This window comes from Anneissia japonica, unplaced genomic scaffold (assembly GCF_011630105.1).
Source record: "Anneissia japonica isolate Jap-2015-1 unplaced genomic scaffold, ASM1163010v1 scaffold1792_len1028045_cov167, whole genome shotgun sequence".
Lineage (NCBI taxonomy): Eukaryota > Metazoa > Echinodermata > Crinoidea > Comatulida > Comatulidae > Anneissia > Anneissia japonica.
The window spans coordinates 866,785-873,412 of NW_022742319.1; the positions used below are offsets into that span (position 1 = coordinate 866,785).

The window sequence follows — 6,628 nt, forward strand, 5'->3', positions numbered from 1 at the left end:
GGTTTTGATTTGAACTTTACTTGATCTCTTAAATTTCTTTCTGTGGTGCATCCTTAATTTCATGTTATTTTGTTAATTATCAGATCAATCAAGAAAATTAATTATTTATTTCAAATCCAGCGTGTTCCCCTCTAAGTAAGAAAAATGAAACGTTAATCCCTGTGTTCGTTGTAGTATAAACACCAGTAGCAAGTGTCATGATATCCCTCTATTTTATATTATATAATTAAAAATATTAGATCATCAATCTGTTCATTATAGCTACAACTGGCTACTAGAGCATTTCAAATGCTCAGTAGTATTAATTATCATATTTTTAGAGAAATGCACAGTATGACAGGAAAATTATTGAAATATACAGTGAAGCTGTCATTAGCCAAATAGCCAAATCCTAATAAAAACTGAATTTGGCTAAATATTTTCATTCAAAATTAGCCAAAAAGCTAATGGAATTAAAGCTAAATTCCTTATATTCTTTTGTTTTTGGCTAATCAACTTTCTATTTGGCTAATTATTTCCATACTGAGTTAGCCAAATTGCTAAATATTGTTTTTGTCCAGCTTAAACTCTGGTACTGGCATATTGTTCCGATCAGAATGACAAAATAAACTAAGCATCCACTGGAAGGAAACCCAATATCTGCAGACGGATCCGTTTCGGCCTTCCAGGCCTCATCAGTGCAGCTAGGGTATAAACCCAAACTAGTCCCACGACCACTAATGATTAAAGAGCCAAACCAAGGCAATATATATACACAGCCCAGGTGTGAATGCAAATAGTGGAATACAAGCTATGTGGCTCGGTTCCAGTATATAAAGAGAATATTTTGTCACTCTTAACGCGTCCTACGAAATTCTTACAAGACAGCCCGTTTAAAATTTATATATTATTAAAGAATCTCTATTGAGATCAAGCGGACCGCCACTGATGCACGGTAGAGATGGCATCTTTAGATCTCCGATCTTGTTCACAAATTCACGGACTAGTGCTGTCTCGCCTCTTAGTTAATTTGTTTCTGTTTTGTTGCTTTCAAACATGTGTTCAACAAAATTTCCCCTTTTCTATTGTCTATTTTATGTAAATTTTGTGCTTTTTCTTATTTTTTTGTTGTTTCATTCAGATTTTTATGTTATTTTCTTATGTTTTCCTTTTTGAAGTACATTTCATGTCCAGCTCTTTCCATTATTTTTAAAAATTTCATTATACTGTTTTTAAAAGAATCTTGAATCTTAAAGAATTTTTAAACGATCTTAAATTACATTTTAAATAAGTTTTACAATTTCTATATATATATATTTATTGTTAAGGCAAATTTTACAGATTTTAAGTATTATTTCAATTGCTCATTATTATTTTATGTGTAATCGGAATAGTGCATTAGGAGACCTACATGATAGTGGTTTGGTTCACTTTTAGGAATCCTGTCTCGGCCTGTTTCAGATTTTTTATGCTTTTATTTTGTTGTATTGTAACCGGTTGTTGTTTTTTATGTATGTTATTGAGACAAAATAAATGAAATGAAATTAAATGAATGAAAAAAAAGGGTTGTGTCATAAAACTTACATACACAGCTGTGGTTAACCAAATGTGATTAGACATAGAGAAATATGATTGAAGATGTAGATGTTGAATTATATTTATTGAAATATTTTACATGTTTTAGCAAAAATCATCACCATGGCGAAGCATGCGTCAAGGACTTCAACCATTTGAACTCTTGGTGGGTTTCTACCATGGCTAAAATCTAAGTAGATTGTTGAAATTAGTTTCAACATGAAATTACATTTTTTGAAACATGGTATATTGGCAATTATTTTTTTTTAGTTTATAATACAACTTAATATCTGCATGGTTTTAACAAAGCACCTTGGCACTATAATTATTAATTCATAACTATTTAAAAATGTTTAACACTAAAAAAAATATAATGGTATTTTAAATATAACAAATAACACAAAAACTGCAATAATATATCATCTGAAAATATCTTTGATTATTTTTTTTATACTTTTCACATTAATTTGTCTTTTAAGGGAAGTTGTTGGTACAAGTTCTTACTTTGGGTGCTCTGCTTGTTTTTTGTAATTATAGTAGAGAGAAAATAATAATTTATGGAGGATAGTGAGATAAATTGTAGCTTGGAATGTGGTATGTCATACTAGAAATAATTATACTTATGTAGTGAAAAATGGGTTTGTTTAGCATTTTTTAATTGTAGATTGGTTGGTTTTTGTTCTCTTAAAATTAACCACATTCTGCACTGACCCATAACCAGAGGACATTCTATGGTTCTATTTATAACCCCCTTTTCAAACAATCTCTCTGATAAACCAATAATTCCCCTTTTCCCAGTTTTACATTAAATACCATTACAATGATGTCAAAGTTAACAATTCATCTTCTCCCGGTGACTTCAGTCTATCTGAGCCCCACTGAAGCTCTTCCATTGGACCCTAACAAGCACCTCTAACTAGTTAGTATTTTAACCCAAACTAATTTGCCACACCCCCACCCCAAATCTACAATATTGTTTAAGGAATATAAAGTTGCAATGACTATGGAGAATGCTGTCTGCATTTAATGCGTGGACTATACATCACCATGGTCTTGTGGGGGCGGGAGGGAAATTGTTCCTTCGACTGAAAATTTTCATGATAAAATGCCTGCAGCAAAAAATGTTATCTGTATGCTATATAGGCCAGTGATGGTCTGGAGTAAGCCAAAAAAAAAAATTAAGTAAAAAAAAAGTTCCCCTACGTAAAATCCGCAATATAGTCCAATGTTGGTTGTCTAGAGAGAAAAAAATGGGGAAATGCATGATGCCTCCAACTGAAAGTCCTGCAAGTGCACACTTTTTCTAGTCTTATACTTCATTTGCTGTACACTCATTGGTTTGAATCAGGCTGTTGGTAATGATCACTTGTCTGGGAAGAATATCTCATTGTAAGTATTAACCATACAGTATCAACTGGTTATTAAATTTGGGTCATCATTGGTCATGCAGCTCGGAATGCGGTGAATGCTCTCTTAGGGTCAACATCGAAAATCAGCATCATATTTTCGATGGCAGTTCTAAAATTTAAAACAATTTTTTATTCGGTGTTGACTATTTTGCATATACAAATGAACTCAGACTAGGATGGCAGAAATGCATGGAAATGGTTGTTGCCATATGAAACGTAAGTCCAATGGCTATACCACTGTCACCAACATGTTACAAAGGTAAGTGACGGCACTTTGTATCTATTGTAATAAATAATTAGACCACAGTACTAATATCGCATGCTTCTTCATTTCTATCACTCTTTCCATTTATTTCATGCATTCAGACAGAGGTGGTAGTGAGCCCCCACCCCAAAAAAACAAAAAATTGTTGTGTTGCACAAGCTTTTGCCAATTGGGGTCAGTCTGTCAGATTTTTTTTTTTTTTAACTTTAGGACTAATTCTAGAATTCATGCAAAGCATCGATCTCCCACCTCCATGAAATTATAAATGATAAATTTGCAATCACAATTATGGCTCATGTGCTTGTTGGAAAGAGTAGGGTATTGTCCTGTTTGTTCTGTTTGTTTACCATAGAAGGAACTACTGAAAATTTGTTGACCGAATAAATCTCATCCAATCCTATCCAACATTGAAAATGGCCTTTCGAAACGTCATACATATAATTTATTCCTTTTATTGGTAAAATAATAAATATTTATTTTGTCCATAAAAAACCCAAAATAATAATAAATATTTATTTTGTCCATAAAAAAAGCCAATCCTATTTTACAAAATTCCGGTTGGTTGGGTTTGGGCAGCACAAATAATTCTTTTTTTTTTTTTGGCTTAATCACTCTTTACTTCTATTGTCTTCTTTTTTTTTTGTTTTAAGAATATTGTATAACTTTTAATACATGTTACATTCAACATGCATAGTGACTAATTAAATTTTTCACAAAGTAGACTATTCTATAATTTAGTAATTTTGCTAGAAAATGTTACACAATTGTCAATAAAATGTCTATTCTCTTTCTTCTTTTTTTTTTTAAAGAATATTGTATAACTCTTAATACATACATTATATAAGTTTCATTCAACATGCATAGTAACTAATTAATTTTTTCACAAAGCAGACTATTTTATAATTAGTGATTTGCTAGAAAATCTCACATAGCAATTGTCAATAAGAAAAAGTAATAGTTATCTAAAATAATAAAATTATTAAAGTAATTTTATATTTGTATAGGTAATATAATACAATACTAAGTAACTCTTTTTAATTTGTTATAGGAATTTGAAATTGTTATCTTTAAAATTGCAAAAATATATATATTTTTGCTAAATTTTGACTTCTTGTAAATGAAAAAAAACCTTTTCTTATTTTTTTTTTAGTCTTGCAGCAGCAGAAAAAACTAGCCTGTCATTAATGGTTGTAGAAAATGGAAGGAACTACGGAACCATAACTTAGACACCACCACAAATAGTTGCATATTTGAGAGCTTTTGCTACTTTGTTCATGAATGGATTCAGAGAAAATTTCTTGTTCTCATTTACATACTTGTAAAAAATATTAAGCTTTTGCCATCTTATTTTTGCTTTCCCTGAGAACACTCTTGGTGGCAGCCCTGTTTGTTGCTGCTGCTGTGGTACGGTATGGCTGTGGTCTAGCTGAGATGAAAGACATTGAGTGTGTGAAAATTTGCAACAAATTTGAGTCAATCTGCAATCAGAATTGACCACAGATTCCACAGAAATCTAGCAAATACCGTACATTCAATTTCTGATTCTAGATTCATCACTCTCGATCTAGCATCTGAAGCTTGTATGTGATAAACTAAAGCTAGGCCTAATATGGTGGCATGTCATACACAAAAAAAAATTTTTCTTTGTGGCTCACTCCCGATCAAGATAGTGAAAGCTCTTTATTTTTGTGATAAACAAACAACCAGGGTAAATGCTGCCCTCTGTTGGATGGGTCATAAATTTGTAATAAAAATAAATTTATTTAATGATTAATAATTGTAATCATTGTTCAATTTTTATAATTGATAAATCATGTATTATATGTGAAGCTTAGTTTAAAAATTCTAAATATATTAACAATGTATTTAGTACTTTAGGATGTTTGTTTTGTTATTAATTTAAGAATTATCTGTTAATTTAAAAGATTAATTATTTAAGTTTAAAATTGGTAATGCATCAGTGCAAACAATTTGCGTTGATGTGTATCTTGGAAAATAATTTTATATCAAACTACAGTAATAGAATTTATTAAATCAATTGCAAAAAATATTGAAAGTGTGATCTCTAAAGCTGGGCACACATGCACGCAACGGTCATCAGCTGACACGATTCTATGAAGAACGCAATGCCGCGACGCGCACACAACAGATCGTTTGTAATGGCGATCCCTTCAGACTGTCATTGACTTTCACAAGACGGCCTATCACTAGCGATCATGGAGCAGAGTTTGATCTGTCGGTTGACGGTTGTACGACCGTCGGTCGACGGTTGTACGACCGTCATGCGACGCAGTGAGTGCCTGATAGTAAATTCATAAAAAATTATTAAAATATCAAAATCATGAGTAATGTTCAATTTTGTAGATTATTCCTCTACAGGGGAAAAAATATGTTCCAAACCTGGAAAATGTGAAGCTCTAAAAACCCATTTTTGTATATATTTGTAATTTAACATACAGTAACAGAAAAAAAAAATATATTGATTATATAGTAAACTTTTTATAGTTCTTAATAATCACCTATTTGATAATTTGGGTTGTTTTAGATAGTATGGAGAATTTACAATATATTTAACCCATCCAATAGTGATTCAGTATGTTCATTTTCGGTAATGACCATGACCACCAACTTTCATACTAAACCACTTATATAACCTTAAGTTTAGAGAGGTGACTATGCCAAATTGGATACATTATCAGTACTGAATAAAAATGAAATAGATATTATTAAAACCTTTTGGACATCTAGTAAAAATAAAGCTAAATTTTTATATTATTTCATTACAAAAATTAAAGTTAATAATCTAAAATTGTAAATCTTCTTGAACACCTGGGTATTAGGCCTACACAGTGAAGTATAAATGAATAGATGTTCTTCCACAATAAATACCCACAGTCAATGCATCTTGCCAAATGTGAGGTACTCTAACATCATTTTATTTCTATTTACTTTTTTGCAACTTAGTTAAATCATGGAGGTATTATTGAGAAGGAGATCACTCGGCAACAGATCCCTTTGACGCGACAAACCTATGTGTTCCCCGCTTTTGGATAGCGCGCGGGCGTATTACCCTATAATTCACATTTTTTCGTTGGCAACAACTTGGCAACGACATGCATTTATACGCTTTCCAGCAGAGCAGTTGTGCAATAAAACGTTTGATTTTAACCCATTAAATATCTTTATAATGAAGAATGTTCCCCTGATTAGATTTTTTCGGGCTTTTGGTATGTTATTATTTGTATATTTCAGGAACGGATTCCGTAAAATATTTATGTTAAAATTACTTCTGTGTTCTTTATAATTTTGTCTAAAGATTGACTGGTTCGACTATAAAGCTAAGTCAGTGTAAAACTGAAAAATACTCAGAGTTTGGATTCATTTTTCGAATAGTTAACCC

General features: G+C 31.4%; 1 protein-coding gene across 1 annotated transcript in view; it reads left to right on the forward strand.

Annotated features, from left to right (window-relative positions):
* LOC117119119 (probable phospholipid-transporting ATPase IF) overlaps window positions 1–6,628 on the forward strand; it is a gene marked incomplete in the record, with an annotated part of 62,403 nt that overhangs the window by 41,920 nt on the left and 13,855 nt on the right.